Source organism: Solanum stenotomum, chromosome 4 (assembly GCF_019186545.1).
Source record: "Solanum stenotomum isolate F172 chromosome 4, ASM1918654v1, whole genome shotgun sequence".
NCBI classification, from domain to species: domain Eukaryota; kingdom Viridiplantae; phylum Streptophyta; class Magnoliopsida; order Solanales; family Solanaceae; genus Solanum; species Solanum stenotomum.
This window is the reverse complement of record NC_064285.1, coordinates 22,951,453-22,968,401: the sequence shown is the minus strand read 5'-3', so window position 1 is coordinate 22,968,401 and position 16,949 is coordinate 22,951,453.

The following is a 16,949-nucleotide window of genomic DNA, read 5'->3' as shown; positions in this document are numbered from 1 at the left end:
CCCAAGGATCCAACACGGAAAATTGGCACCGAGGTCAAGGAAACCAGGGTCTGAACTATGGAAATTACAATCGAGAGGGTCAATAAGTCCGGGATGGGAAACTTCAATCGCGATAACAACTACAACCAGAACAACTATGGCAATAGAAACGATGGGGTTGGACCTTATGTTCCCCCTCAAAATTGGGAATTTGGTACTAGGAAAGCTGGAGGCAATGTGGCGCGTATTGAAGATATGATGCAGAAGATGATGAGAAGGTTTGATTCAACTGATCAGAATGTGAAAGAGATGAGAAACGACTTGTCTGGTATTAGTCAAAAAGTTGATGCCCATGCAGTGTTTATTAAACATCTAGAGCAGCAGATGACTCAGTTGTCTACTACAGTGAACCCACGTCAACCTGGCACTCTTCCTAACAAGACCATCTAGAATCCAAAAAATGATGGTCATTGTATGGCAGTTACTACTCGAGGGGGTAAGCAAACTATTGATCCACCTATATCGTCTGTGGTGGATGTTCAGATTAGAAAAGAGGATGATGTGTTAGAGGTTAGAGAAGAGTCTGAGAATGCGACAGAGAAATAAGCGGAGATATCTCAGAAAGTGGTCCCCATACCTAGACCTCCCCCACCTTTTCCACAGAGGTTAGTAAATAAGACTGAAAATGGTAAATATCGCAGGTTTATTACTTTGTTGAAGCAACTTTCCATCAACGTTCCATTGATAAAAGCCTTGGAGAGAATGCCTGGGTATGTGAAGTTTATGAAAGATATGGTGACAAAGAAAAGGTCTGTGAGTTTTGAACAAGATGATAGATTGCATCATTGTAGCGCTATTGCTACAAGGTCTCTTGTGCAGAAGAAGGAAGATCCTAGTGCTTTCACGATTCCATCTACCATAGGGTTGTTACACTTTGCTAAGGCATTGTGTGATCTTGGTGCTAGCATCAACCTCATGCCATTGTCTATTTATAAGAAGTTGAGTCTAGGGGATCCTAAGCCTACTACGATGTGGTTACTTATGGCCAATCGAACCGTGAAAAGGCCCATTGGTGTACTCCATGATGTGCTAGTGAAAGTGGAGTTGTTCATCTTTCCGGAGGATTTTGTGATTCTTGACTATGAATTTGATTTTGAGGTTCCCATCATCCTTGGGAGACCATTCCTTGCCACAAGTCGTGCGTTGGTTGATATGGAGAAGGGTCAGATGAAGTTCAGACTAAATAATGAAGAAGCAACTTTCAATATTTGTAGGTCCATGAAGCAGAGTGGTGAGCTCCAAACGGTATCTGCTATAACTTACAGAGTTGAGAGTGGAACAGAAGTGCAAATTAAAGAGCGACTTGGTGTTGAGGCACTAGCAGCAGTTATAATGAATTTTGATAATGATGGTATTAAAGAGTATGATGAGTTGGTGGCTGCACTTGCTAAGTGCAAATATCAGTCAAAACCAAAGAAGTATGAGTTAGATATGAAGATTCGTGAGTCTCCACCCGCAATACCATCTATTGTAGAGGCACCAAAATTAGAGCTTAAGGCTCTACCACAACATTTGAGGTATGTATTCTTAGCTAAAGATAATACTGACCATTCTGCATTGAGGAATTTGATGGCAAAGAAGGATACAAAACCGAGGTTGATTAGATGGGTATTGTTGCTGCAAAAGTTTGATTTTGTTGTAAAAGATAGAAAGGGGACCGAAAATCAAGTTGTCGATCACTTGTCCAGATTAGAGGCAGAGGCTACGCTAAAGTTTGGTGATAGGGGTGAAATTAATGATACTTTTCCAGATGAACATGTGTTGGCTGCTTCTCATGATCTGATTCCTTGGTTTGCAAACTCTGCTAATTATTTGGCAAGCGATTTGGTGTCCCCGGACTTGTCTTTTTACCAAAGGAGAAAGTTTATGCATGATGTGAAGATATTCTTTTGGGATGAGCCTTACTTGTATCGTAGTTGTGCTGATGGGATTATTCGTCGTTGTGTGCCCGAGGTTGAGATGTTGAGCGTACTTGAAACACGCCATTCATCGCCTGTTGGTGGGCATCATAGTGGTATTTGGACTGCGCATAAGATTTTGCAGTGTGGGTACTACTGGCCTACCATCCACCAAGATGCTCATGATTTCACCAAGTCTTGTGATCATTGCCAAAGAGAATGAGGGATTTCAAAGAGGCAAGAGCTTCCTATGATTCCTATATTGGTGATAGAGTTGTTTGATGTATGGGGCATTGATTTTATGGATCCATTTGTGAGTTCACATGGGATGAAGTATATTCCTGTTGCGGTTGATTATGTATCAAAGTGGGTGGAAGCAGTTGCGCTCCCTAACAATGAAGGTAAAAGTGTCACCCCATTCTTGAAAGAGAATATCTTCTCCAGATTTGGGATACCGAGGGCGGTTATCAATGATGGAGGTTCCCACTTTTGTAATAAGTTGTTCAAGGCGCTACTTGAGAAATATGGTGTCCGCCACAATGTAGCCACTCCTTACCATCCACAAACTGGTGGGCAAGTTGAAGTGTCCAACGGAGAGATCAAAGAAATTTTGGCAAAGACTGTGAATGCTAATAGAACGGATTGGTTAAGGAAGCTTGATGATGCTCTATGGGCCTATCACGCTGCATACAAGACTCCTATAGGTATGTCTCCTTACCAACTTGTATATGAGAAATCTTGCCATTTATTGGTGGAGCTAGAGCATAAGGCTTTGTCGGTGATGAAAAAGCTAAATTTGGATTGGGGCGCCACATCTAATCAAAGAATGAATGACCTGAATATGCTTGATGAGTTTCACTTAAAAGCTTATGAAAGTTCAGCCTTGTACAAGGAGAAGATGAAGATGTATCATGATCAAAGAATTGAAATGCGAGAATTTGTTGTGGATGATCTTGTGCTTCTATTCAACTCTAGGATGCGTTTGTTTTCGGGCAAACTCAAATCCAAATGGACCGGGCCATTATTGCTCACAAAAGTGCTTCCCCATGGAGCGGTTGAGCATGAGAACAGTGAAGGAACAAGGTTCATGGTTAACGGGCAAAAGATCAAGATCTATCTGGGAAACGCAGAAAGTGAGCAAGAAGTTGTTGAGGCCTATCATCATGATGAAGTCTGAGTAATCAAGAGGCATGCGTCGTGCCGCGACGTCAAAATTAAGCGTTGCTTGGGAGGCAACCCAAGATGTAATGTCTAGCCAACAATAGGTCGTTTAGTAGTTGCTCCTCTATACTCATTTAGACAATTATTTTAGTTTTGTTTTAGTGTTGGCTAGACATAGCATAGGGTTCGTGTCTAAAAAGTGTCCAGAAAATATAAAAAGAAAGGGATAATGGTTGCTACATGTGTAGGGGCGAGAGGTAGAATCTACAGAAAAATATCTGGTGCAGCAGTCTACGGACCCCATCGATGGTCCGTCGTTCACTCCACGAACCGTGAATGGTGTCCATAGACCCCAGGTAAGTCCCTAAATTTTTGTAAGTGTTGAGGTGATCCACGATCTCGACCTACGGACCGTAGAGCGACCTACAGACCGTAAGCGGGGTCTCGTAGGTCGAAACCCTAGTCTGCCCGACCCAACCCAGACTTCCTCTATTTAAAAACCTCAAAGTTTAAAACATTTCCCACTCTTTCCAAAACCCTCATCTGAACACCCACACCCCAAAGTCAAAAATTCACTCCTTCACACCACCCTCCATCACATCTCCCAAAGAAATTCACCCCCAAAATCCACATACTCACACCCTTCCCGTCTTTCCCGAAAATTCCCATCATCAAGAGAGTCCAGTGTTCGGGTACAGTACAATGTTGAATCAAATTCAGTCGGAGTCTAAGTCTTGGCACGCAATCACACCACTCCTCGTTTCTTGTAAGGTAATTGATTGTCCCCTAACTTTGAATTACGATTCATAGCTTGAATAGGGTAAGTCGGGACTGGGTCTTGACCTTGGGTAGCTAATCATCCCTAAATACATGTTAAATATGAAATTTAGACTCCCTTGGGACGATGGTCAGTGATTGTAGGTAACTCTACCTTAAAACCAGTAGAACTATGAGTCTAAATGTAAGTTCCGACTTAGGGTTCCATAACTTGTATGAATGGTGTGCTTAACTAAATTATTGGACCCTCGAGAATGACGAACTAGCATGTGGAGGGTTGAAATGCATGATGAGTCTTTCTTAGTGTTGTTGTTGATCCTCTTTTATGTCTAAATGATAAGCACTGATGCATAAAATTGGCCCAAACCCACCCACGAGACCCCGTCCATGAACCGTTGATCAGGTCCGTGGTAGGGGCACTTGGGAAATTTCACAAGTGTGACACGACGGAGGTGGACTACGGTCCGTGGAATGACCCATGTACCGTTCTGCATCTCCATCATTTCCATTTGTGACTATGCCCCCGTTACTTCTGACTTGCAGAGCAGGTCCACGTACCGTCAGTGACCACTGTAGCTTACTGTAATTTTTTTCATTATTATTATTTTTTTATTATTTTTTATTTTTTTCCTTCTTGATTTCATTTGTTTATGGTTCTTAAATTCTTTCCACCATGTTTAGTGCTTGTATTGGGTACTAACATCTCCTCCGCAGGTACCATGATACCAAACAAGAAAGTTGTCATCAACAGGGGCTAGTCAAAATCAGTGGCGCCGTCCTCACGACTTAACGATGAGGATACTAACAGGCAATGAGACCCGAATTACACACCCACACCTGCCCAAACCGCTAGAAACCAATCCAAGAAGGTGCTCTCCAACGTAGTCACTGCCTCCAGTCTGATGAGGAGGATACACTGATCGGGTCACCAACTAGGTCTGGGTCCAGTTTTGAGTCCAACTCTATTGTCGGGTCTGGGTTCGGGTCCGCCACCAGTCCAAGTGCGCATGAAACGGCTACCTCATCTGATGAGGCATCTAGCTCTGACAGGATTCACATCCCTCAAAATGACCAACCGAATCCTGTAGACGGAGAGCTGAACAGGTGGTGCGTTGAGGGACAGTGGCAGATTTACCGTGACACCAAGATGAAGAATTCCATGGAAAAGATGGCCCGTACAATTACGGAGGACCGCAAAGTTCTCACCGATAGCCTCCATAATGTGCCAGATATCCACTAGCTTTTCCAAAGGCACAAGTGTGAGTGGATGGCTCCCGATCCGGGTACTTATAGTGAGGAAATTGTGTGGGAATTTTATGCTTCCTATTCTGCCACTCTCCGAGGGCGAATTCACAAGAATGCCAAGCCCGCAGCACAAGACCCCGTCATATCCACCATGGTCCGAGGTGTCTCGGTGGACTTATCCTGCACCACCATCAGCCAGTTCCTTTATGGCCTTGACCCTTACCACAGATGGGCAGACTCCACTGCTGAATTTGACTATCGGTGGGAAATTTCAAGGACAGGAGCCTTCGGCCAAAATAAGAATCAAAGGGAGAAGGTTCTATCATGGCTAACTCGGCATCTGGATTTGGATGGAGAGAGAGCGGAATGGGTTGCTACGCCCCGGTGGGTATTTGGAAAGCCACCCTCACTTTGGCAGCCAAGTTCTTTTGACTATTGGTCCGAAGTAGTTTGTCACCAACAATGGCCATAATATAGTCACATGGGATAGAGCGGTCATGGTGGCTGCATTGGTTGCCGGATTGGATATAAATTTCCCCCACATGCTACTGGAGAATTGCATGAGAGGGCTTTCAAGACTACCACCACCTACCCTTTCCCGTGTATGATCTTTCAGCTTTGTAGGGATGCAGGAGTGCCTATTTGGCACTGTGATAGTTGGTGCATGCGACTGGGACCCTTGACATTGGGTTGATTCAGGATGACGCGAATGTGGCAGCACCACGTAGAGGGCCTCGAGTCGATGTACCTATGGGTGAGGATCTGAAACACACTGTGGGGAAGATGCAGGGAGATGGGCCCCCCACTACAGCTCCACCTGATGAGCACCCAACTTCCTCTTCTCAAACGGCCAGCCAGGTCCCAAGCTCATCTCGAGCCACCCCACTCTCTGGAACGACTATGATACCATTGGCTCGTGTCCAGAAGTTGGAGGGTCAGATGGCCACCTTGCTGCACTATATTAATCCCTGGATGCGGAAGTTGATTACTGAGTCCGAAGAGAGAGTAGAAAAGAGGATGGAGGCGAAAATGGACCAAAAGGTCCAAGCAGTTCATAAGCGGCTCAATGTCTTCGAGTTGAGAGTTCTAGAGAGGCCAGCTCCTACTACTGATATGTCCTCTTTTTGAACCGACCTAGCTAGTCTCTGAGCCGATGTTGACGCCATCCTGGCCACACCAGTTATTGAGCCACAGGCTACACCCTCTGCATTAAGAGAGGATACAATCCTGGGTGCACTATTTAGTGGAGATGATGCGGAGGAGAAGCCCGAGCCTGCACGTGCCCGCGGTAAGAGGCACTGATCTAGTCACAAAACTGAGCTTCCGGAGGTGGAAAAGGCTAGAAAAAGGCAACGTAGGTAGGAGAAGAAGGCACAAAAAGCCTCCATAATAGATAAGTAGCTGAGGCAATAGAGGACCCGTGAGATGATTGTTGGGGCATCGAGTTCTATGCCCGTGAGGATTGATGTGAACACCACTGAGGGTGTAGTTAGAGTGACAAATAGCACTATTGATTGTGCTGATCCTTGTTGATGCAGGCACTACTGAGGGTTACCCGAGTGTTGATTTAGCGGGCTCCGAGAAATCGGACCCACCCGCTTGTTGATGGTTCGTCGGCGCTATGCGGCACAGGTTTTCTTCACCCACATCCATTACTTTTTACTATTTTTTTGTGTGCATTGGGGACAAGTGCACCTATTTTTTGTTGGGTGTGGGGTAAATGGATTGTGAGTGATAGGGTGAAGTCTGAGTAACCCAACTCATAATCCTCTCTTGGGCTTTTCTTTTTTGTGTTCTTTTCCCCCAAGAGACTGTTTAATTTATGTTGAATAGGCATGTTTTAGGATTGTTTATGTAGAAGCATGAAAAAAGAATGAAACATGTTGGCTTAGGAAAAATGATACTCGTCCAAATTTTGTGATGTATGCTAGAATTTGTAGGCTAAGATAAGTTGAATGTGTCGGCTGAGTATGACATGATAATGAACCAGCTTAATGGCATGACTTAAGCTAAAACTTGAACTAGGTAATTTGATAATGAAACTATGTTCCAAGAGTGTGTGAGAATAGTTGATTGTTCAAACAGTTTTGTGCCAATCTAGAACTTGCCCGGTTAGTCCTGCTAAGACAATTTACTCTAGAGGCTAGGAAGTGATCATAGGCCCTTGTTCTGATAAGTCCACAAATTGCCTAAAAGAAGAATCCAACCAAATGAAATAAATGCTCTATTTGATCCAAATGCTTTGAGCCTAAATTAGACAATTTCTTTCTAAACCCCTAACTCACCTTCCCATAATCTACTATGTTGGCCCCAATCCCTCCTTGGACATGTGCACCTCGATTTAGGCCAAAAGCCTAAGTTGAGGGTGGCTAATGTAAAGAGTAACTTCAATCTTGGCCCTGATTCAACATCGGGTATGGTGCACCTCAACCAATGGAAAATCCATAAGTTGAGGGTCGCTATGAAAGAGGAAACCAAAAGAAAATGTGTATGAAAAGAGTTTGATGTTGAAAAAGAGAAAAAGAAAAGAGAAGAAAGGATGCGACTTGTTGAAAGATAAAGAAAAGAATTAAACGCAAGAAAAAGATGAAAGTGAAAAATAAAGAGCTACAAAGTCTAAAGTCACATCCATGGTTGAAGAAAATGAAGGGAAAGAAAGTAAAATGGTAGGATGTCAAAAAATAGGGCAAAATGAGGTTGAAAGCCTAGTGTAATGTCAAGGAGGGCAGAAAGTCAATAAGAAGTACCCAAATGTACCACACCTGACCCTGAGTCTACGTAACAATCCAAGAAAGTCCTATAATGATCCTGGAATCTAGTTTGGAGAGTCAAAGCAGTGAAAATAAGGGAAATCCTATGGTATTGACAACTAACTGTACTTGAAGTTACTTCTGAGCGTGAGTGTTGAATGAATCCTTGTACTCAAATTCATATTCATTGTGTGAAAAGAGGGATTTCGTTTGAAGTTAGGGCACTAGTTACATTGTCAGAAAATTGGTACCTTGGTGATAGTAAAATAATGTATGTTATGTGTTGGTTGGTCGATCTTTGTCATATTTTGATCCGCACAAGTTAGCTTGTTGAGTCTAAGAGAACAAAGTGGCACTCAAAATAAGAGTCGGGATGAAAAGCCATGTGATTGCTTGGGCTGAAATTGTTTGCTTCTGTACAAGTGTCGTTTAGAGTCATAATGTGTTGCTTGAGCACAAACAACAATTTTAAGTTGAGGGTGTTGATGTACCATGAGTTTACGGTGCTATTAATACGTTTCACTTAGGATTTGTGAATGTCTAAGGCATTTGTGTGTTAGTTTTATGTGTTTTTTGTTGTAATTTCAGGAAATAAACTCATGCGTGAAAAGATGAAGATGTAGTTGAGGCAAGTGCTAAAAAAAGTCACCTACGGTCCCGTAGGATGAGTGACGCCCCGTAGATGAGGGTCGTGGGACGACCAGGCATTGCAAGATTGAAGCTCATGGAAATCTGACCAAGTGTGGAACCACGATAGGGACTGACGTCGAATGACTTACAGTCCGTCCTACAGCTCCGTAGTAGTGATCAGGAGAGTGGTTCCAGTACCTGAGTTGAAATAATCTAAGTATAGAGTGACGGAGGTGACTGATGGTCTGTCGTCTCACTGATGGACCATGCTGCTAGTTCGTGGAAGCTAACTGAGAGAGGTGGATTTGTGAAGATTTCAAATCGGCCAAGTATGGAGCCACAAAAGAGACCTACGAACCGTAGGTCAGCCTCGTGGAATGGAGACGCGTCCTGCAATTTTATTTCCTTATTTTGTTTCCCTTTTATTTTAGGATTTGTTTTCTATAAATAGGGTATGTAAACCTCGTTTTTGGGGGTTAGATTTTATTACTTTTATTCTAGTTCTTGACTTGGGGGATATTAACTTGTAACTTTAGCAATTCTTAATTTCCTAAGTTCATTTTGAAGATTTTGGTGTTGCAATTCAAGTTGAATTTCTGGGTTTATTATTCTTTTTACGTAAGTTCATAATTCTTTCATCTAAAACAATGAATTATGTTCATATGATTATGGGTAACTAAACTCAACAACTAGGGTTGTGGGAACCACGAGTGATTAACAAAGTATGAATAGTAAATAAGCAATTCTTGAATAGTGCTTTGCATGCATTGATAATTCTTTCGTTTTAAAGTCTTTTTAACGGTGCACAACATTAGAACTCGCCCTGTTGCTACTTGCTGGACCAAGGAGGTAATCAATAAGAAAAGAATTATCAACATAGATTTAGTGTGATACTATCTAAGAGTCTAGTGTCGATTGGTGTGAAGTAATAACTAAGCCAAACATCGATGTGATGTCTAATATGAGGTAAAGGTGAGTGTTAGTAAATTATACACACGTAGCCGGACCAAGGTGCGGGGTAAAATTCTCTAGATGCCAGACCAAGGATTTAGAGATATCTAGCTTATCACTTTGCATGTAGTACACTAGGAAAGAATTGCTATTACTAGGATTACTGCGTTATGAGCTTGTGGGGAACACGTATACCCTAGTTAATTCTCTCATTTTGATAACAACCAAAATTGACTTTTGTTTACTGATTACTTACTAAATTCTTACAATTTGTTTCACAATCCCCCCCCCCCCCTCTTTTAATCACTTGTTTCTAGAAGTAATTTGACTAAACAAATATAATTGTTGGTTAAAGTTAAGTCTAGACCATTTTCCTCGTAGGATCGACCCCAACCTACAAGTTTGGTTTTGTACTTGATAACGGTCGCTTATGCTTCTTTACGGAGGTTTAATTTGAGCGTATTAGTCCCCGAGTGATAAAACATTGGAAAATAGGCTAAGGAAGGAATGAAGTAGTACCTGACTCGATGAACAATTGGGGATACTTGTCTCACAGGTCCCTCTCGGTTTCCCAAGTAGCTTCCTCAGCTGGACGATGCTTCCATTGAACTTTCACGAAATTAATCTCCTTGGTCCTTAACTTATGCACATCACGATCAAAAATTGTAATCGGTTTCTCCTCATATTGGAGGTCCTTGTCTAACACGATTGAGTCCCACTTTATGATATAATCCCTATCACCATGATATCTCTTCAGCATGGAAACATGAAATATCGGATGAACTCCCGATAAATTAGGAGGCAAAGCCAATCTATACGCTACCGGTCTTGTACATTCAAGAATCTCAAATGGACCAATGTATTGCGGACTTAGCTTTCCTTTCTTACCAAACCTCATCACCCCTTTCATGGGTGATACTTTAAGAAGAACATTCTCACCGGTTTGGAATACCATGCCTCTTACCTTATGATCCGCATACTTCTTCTGTCTACTCTGGGCCGCTAAAAGTTTAGCTTCAATGCCCCTCACCTTATCTTGAGCATCCTTCATTAAATCTACCCCCCAATGGTTTCACATCTCCAGCCTCAAACCATCCTATCGGTGATCTACATCCCCTCCCGTAGAGTGCCTCAAATGGTGCTATATCTATGCTGGAGTCATAACTATTATTATACGAGAACTCACACAAATGTATAAATTTATCCCAAAGTCAAGCACACATGCCCTGAACATGTCTTCTAATACTTGAATAGTCCTCTCCGCTTGCCCGTCTGTCTGTGGATGGAAGGGTGTACTAAAATTGAGTTGTGTGCCCAATTCATCATGAAATTTCCTCCAAAACTTGGATGTGAATTGGGTACCACGGTCTGAGATGATAGGGTGGGGCACCCCATGCAACCCCACTATCTCTTTCACATAAACTTTAGCCAATTGTTCAGCATTATAATCTATTCTTACTGGAATAAAATGGACTGACTTAGTCAATCTATCAACCACTACCCAAATAGAATCAAACTTCCCTCCCTAAAGTCTTGGGAAGACCAACCACAAAATCCATGGCTATTCTTTCCCAATTCCATTCCGGAATTGGCATTCTTTGAAGTAAACCTGTAGGCCTTTGATGTTCATACTTTAGTTGTTGACAATTTTGACACTTCGCCACAAACTCCGCTATGTCTTTCTTCATGCCCGACCACCAATTAATTCATTTCAAATCTCGGTACATCTTGGTCACACCTGGATGGATAGAATATCGCGAACCATGAGACCCTGCCAACAATTTCTCAATCAAGTCATCTATTCTAGGGACACATATTCTCCCTTTAAAATTGAGCACACCATTCGCATCAAGAGTGGTCTCTTGTGCCTTACCAATCGCAGTCTTCTTCTTAAGTTCATTTAAATTCTTATCCTCAAATTGCTTGGCCTTGATCTCTTCAATGAATGTGGCCCTCACTTCAATACTAACTAACACCTCACCTCTTTCTGAGATGCCTAACTGCATGAACTTAGACTCTAAGGTCTGAATTTCCTTAGCTAAAGGTCGCTTGGTTGCAGTTAAGCAAGCTAACCTACTCATACTCACCGTTTTTCGACTCAAAGTGTCTGCCACCACATTAGCCTTACCTTGATGGTATTGAATGGTGACATCATAATCCTTGAGTAACTCCATCCACCTTCGTTGCCTCAAATTCAGATCCTTTTGAGTGAACGCATGCTGCAAACTACGATGACCATTAAACACTTCACACTTAACACCATAAAGATAATGCCGCCAGATCTTAAGAGCAAATATTACCACTGCCAACTCCAAATCATGCATTGGATAATTCCTCTCATGCACCTTCAATTGACGCGAGGCATAAGCTATAACATTCTTATCATGTATCAACACAACACCCAACCCAGAATGAGAAGCATCATAATAAATAATAAAATCTTTACCTTCAACCGGTAATGCTAGAATAGGTGCGGTGGTCAAAAGAGTCTTGAGCTTTGGAAACCTCTCCTCACATTTTTCAGTCCATTCAAATGGTATCTCCTTTTTGGTCAAATTGGTCAAGTATGTGGCAATAAAAGCAAAGTTCTTCACAAATCAACGATAATAGCTTGCGAGCCCCACAAAACTCCTAACTTCAGTCACAGAACTTGGTCAAACACAATTCTTAACCGTTTCAATCCTTTGAGGATCTACCATTACTTCTTCTTTTGAAACTACAAGTCCCAAAAATGCTACTGAAGTCAACAAAAATTCACAATTAGAAAATTTAGCATACAACCTTTGTTTCCCAAGAACGCCCAAAGCAATATGAAGATGGTTGGCATGCTCTTCCTCACTTTTTGAATAGACCAAAATATCATCAGTAAACACTATAAAAAATGAATCAAGGAACGGTTTGAATACCCCATTCATCAAACTCATGAAAGCTGCAGGCGCATTGGTCAAACCAAACGACATAACCAAAAATTCATAGTCCCCATAGCGAGTTCTAAATGACGTCTTGGGCACATCCTCATGCCTAATTTTCAATTGATAGTAATCGGATCTTAGAACAATCTTAAAGAAAACTAATGCACCTTGCAATTGGTCAAAAAGATCATCTATTCGAGGCAAGGGATACTTGTTTCGAATAGTGACCCTATTCAATTGCCGGTAATCTATACACATTCTCATACTACCATTATTTTTCTTAACAAACAAAACTAAAACACCCCATGGGGAAGCACTAGGACAAATAAATCCCTTATCAAGAAGCTCTTGGATTTGAGCCTTAAGCTCTCTTAATTCTGTCAGAGCCATACGATATGGAGGGATTGAAATGGGATGCGTACCAGGCTCTAAACCAATGCAAAATTATATATCTCTTCCGGAGGCATACCAGGCAAATCATTAGGAAACACTTCTATAAATTCCGACACCACAAGAATAGACCCAATGGATAGAGCCTCAATCTCAACATCCCTAATATGAGCCAAATAAGCCAAGCAACCCTGCACTATCAATTTCTTAGCCCCAATGGAAGATATGATTTTAGTTCACTTAGGCTTGTACACCCCTTCCCACTCTATTTTTTTCCTTCTCAGAATTTCAAGAGTTACGGACTTAGTATTACACTTAAACACATCATAATACGGGGACAACCAAGTCATGCCTAAGATTATATCAAAATCAGTCATATCCAAAATCACCAAATCAACCCAAGTCTGAAAACCCATAAACAAAATAGGACAAGCTAGATACACATGGGTAACTATGACTGACTCTCCAACTGGGATAGAAACATGGATAGGGGCATCAAGTATATCACAAATCATATCCAACTCTGAGGCAAATCGCACAGATACATAAGAATAAGTAGAACTCGGATCAAATAACACATTAGCCATCCAGTCACACACAAGAATAGTACATGGCATCACCGCGTCAGATGCCTCTGCCTTATTCTTGCCCGAAAAGGCATAACACTGAGCCCTATCATCTTGACGAACCATTTCACTGCTTGGTTGCACATTACCTCTGCTTGCATTACCATTTCCTCTACCTCCACGGCCTCACTGATTACCTCCTCGCCTACCTTGTGACGTCCTCTGCCATTATTACCATTTCCTATTGGTACCACTACTCTAGACTGTTGTTGCGCTGAATCTAACACACATGGGTGGGAACAATCTCTCATCATAGTCCCAGGTTCTCCACAGTTGTAACAAGTACGATCAAAATAAGATGGTCTGCAGCCCATTGAAGGCGCGACTCCCTGGCTATCCTGAAAATTATAAGATGGAGTTTCCGAGTAACTACCTGCAGAGGCAGGCATAGAAGACTGAGTTGACTTGGCTACAAGCATTGGCCTTTAGACCCCTTGGAATAAGAACCGTGAAAGTTACTCGAGTTCTTGGCCCTTTTTGCCCATGTCTTAGCTTGACCGTCTTGCCTCACCCCCTCCACTTTCTTAATATAGTCTGTTACCCCATTAACGCTCCTCCTTACAGAAGTCTTATGAACAAATAACACTTGCAACTCAGAATTTAATCCCCTAATAAATAATTGGATTCTCTCTTCCTTAGTAGTCACCAATTGAATAGCATATCTAGACGAAGCATGGAACTTGGCCTCATAAGCAGCCACAGTCATACACCCTGCTCTAAAGACATGAACTCATCCTTCTTGCAATTCCTCAAAGTCCTAGGCACATACTTCTATAAAAACAAAGCATGAAATTAGGTCCAAGTAAGTGGAGGTAAAGTAGAAAATATGCATTCCATATAAGCTCTCCACCACTACTTACCCTCACCTTGAAGTTGGAAAGACACAAACTCAACCCTATGTTGATGAACAATTCTCAACTTATGAAGCCTCTTGTAGGCATCCTCATTCTCAAAACCAAGAAACACAGGAGGTTTTAGCTTCAAAAACTTAGTCAACATTTCATGCTCAGTACCAGTCATAACATAACCCAACATAGGACGGAAAAAAGCATTATTACCTCCAGTCCCACCCGCCTTGGGCACAGTGCTAGCAACATGAGGATTAGTAGGGACTTGAGTTTCTTGAGCAGAAGGAAGCACTCCAGGTCCGACTAATTCCTTAAAGAACGACATGATCTGTTGAGCTAACACTGGATCCAAAGGAGGAACACCGTTAGTCTCAACCTACACCTCTTTCTCTTGTCCCACATACTCAACATCAACATTCTCCTCTTCAATCTCTTCATGATGCACAAGAGGGTTATCATTCACAAGAACATTTTCAAAATGAGCTCCATTTCTAGCAGGCGCTACTCTTCCACGGCCTCTACCCTTGCCTCGACCGCGACTTATCGCTGCAGATTCCTCAGCTGGAGCATTGATGGGAGCTATGGGCCTAACGCCATTGAATCTAGTATTACCCATCTGCGAACAGAAGAAATATGGAGGTTAGATACCAATTTGAATCAATAGATACCAATTGGAATCAAGTTATAGCACGAAAGGAGACAAGAGAAAAATAGAGGGATTTCCTAAAGTCCTATAGCCTCTCGAAGAAAAGTAAAGGCGTTCCCACATCATTCTGCGAGACTTTATTAGACTCATTTCGGTACATCGAGATCAACGAACCTAGGCTCTAATACCCAGACCATCGTGATTGGCACCTACACTAACCCTCCGGTGGGAGAACCACTACTACAACTCAAACCAAGCAACTAAACCAAAACGAAGGCATTTAAGTTACAGAAGCAAGTTAAATACTAAGAAAATATATATGGAGTTTCCATAAACTCGAACAAAAGTCTAACAAAACTAAACAATGTGGAAGAACAACCTAGAACCTGAAATTCAATGTACCAAAACATCTAACAATGAACCAAGTCTCAACAAGAAGGGATCCAACCCCTAACTAATATACTAATAACTAATAGAACATAGTCTATGTCTGAAAATGACATAGATGAAAGAGAACCCATGGCAACCCGGAAGAATTGGCTTACCCTTGAATTCGAATGACGCTCACTGATCTCCTAAGCGAGGTCTATTAGTAACCGCTTGAAGATGTCCTGTACTCAACAAAAATAAGAGTAAGTACAGTATCAGTACACAACCACAGTGTACTGGTAGGATCACACGGCTATCCCTCTAAGTGCAACATAAGCAAGTCAAGACAACAATATAATCACATGCATATAAATAAACATATACATTATTATCAATATTTACGTACAACGAACAACTTCACATTTTATATCAAATCATTGGTCCTCTCATGGAACCCAAACCCAAATAGTTAGCATACTGAAACACGGTATCCAATCTCATAATTATGCCGGAACGTGGCAACCTATCCCATAGTTATGCCGGAACGTGGCAACCGATCCATTCACACCACAATTACAATCACAAGTATATCATCAAGATCATACATTTAAGTCATGATTTCATGGCAATCATCATTCATCTATCTCATTTGCAACAAGTGTGATCAACATTGCAACATTCATACATATACAAGTATCATAACGAAGCTAGAACAAACATACATCACAGAATCATAGAATCAGAACCATCACCTACCTCGAAACAAGCTTGAAACTCTAAGAAACTTGATCCTTCCCTTGCTGGATTCATTCCGCTTGTTCTTGGTCTACAAACAATTAATATAATACAGAAATCAATAAACAATCACTACTTACCCGAATTACTAACAATTCTATGAACCCTAGATCAAATCCATGATCCCAATTATCCAAATTAGGGTTGTTTCCACCATAGAATATATAGCCAAACCTTCCCCCATCAATATTCACCCATTCTATTACGTTCTACGGATCGAAAAATGGATTTGGAGAGTGAAAAGCTTACCTTTAACCTCAAGAATGGTGAAAAATGAGTAGGAGTCGCATGGTGTTCGTTCCTTATCACTAAAAATTGAAAAGTGCCAAATAAGGTCGTTTAGGGGTTTATTAACAACTTTAAGTCGCGTTGAGCCTGCCACAACGGTCGTCACCCCGCTGTGGCGACCCCGCCAGAGCTGCAAAACCCAGTGCCAAAGCGGGTTACGTGAGATAGTGAGCTAATTAAAGAATTCCAAAATCCTCATTTCACAACACACCTCTAACCCACGATGCTCAGAAAATACCCCTTATGCTACGATCGATTTTGGGAGTTCTACTCGCCCGAATTCAATTTCGTAAAGTCGTACAGATTCCTTAACGAGTTATCTAACCATTCATGTAATCAAAAGCATAAATGATTCATCCTATTGTTACCAGATTTCCCTACACCTCAAAGACTCTGATTTTGTGCAAATCTAGAGTAGGTTGGGAAAATCCAAATACTACGAAAAAGTTTTTTGGCCCCAAATTTTCCCCCGTAGGCTTTTCTATAACGATGGGAACAGGTCGTTACAAGTACACCCTAGTTGTAACATGACATATAGGATCCTGAGAGATCCTATACAAGCCACTAAGAATACATATACAAGACAATAGAATCCTTTTTCGGTGCGGAACTGGTAGCTGGGGG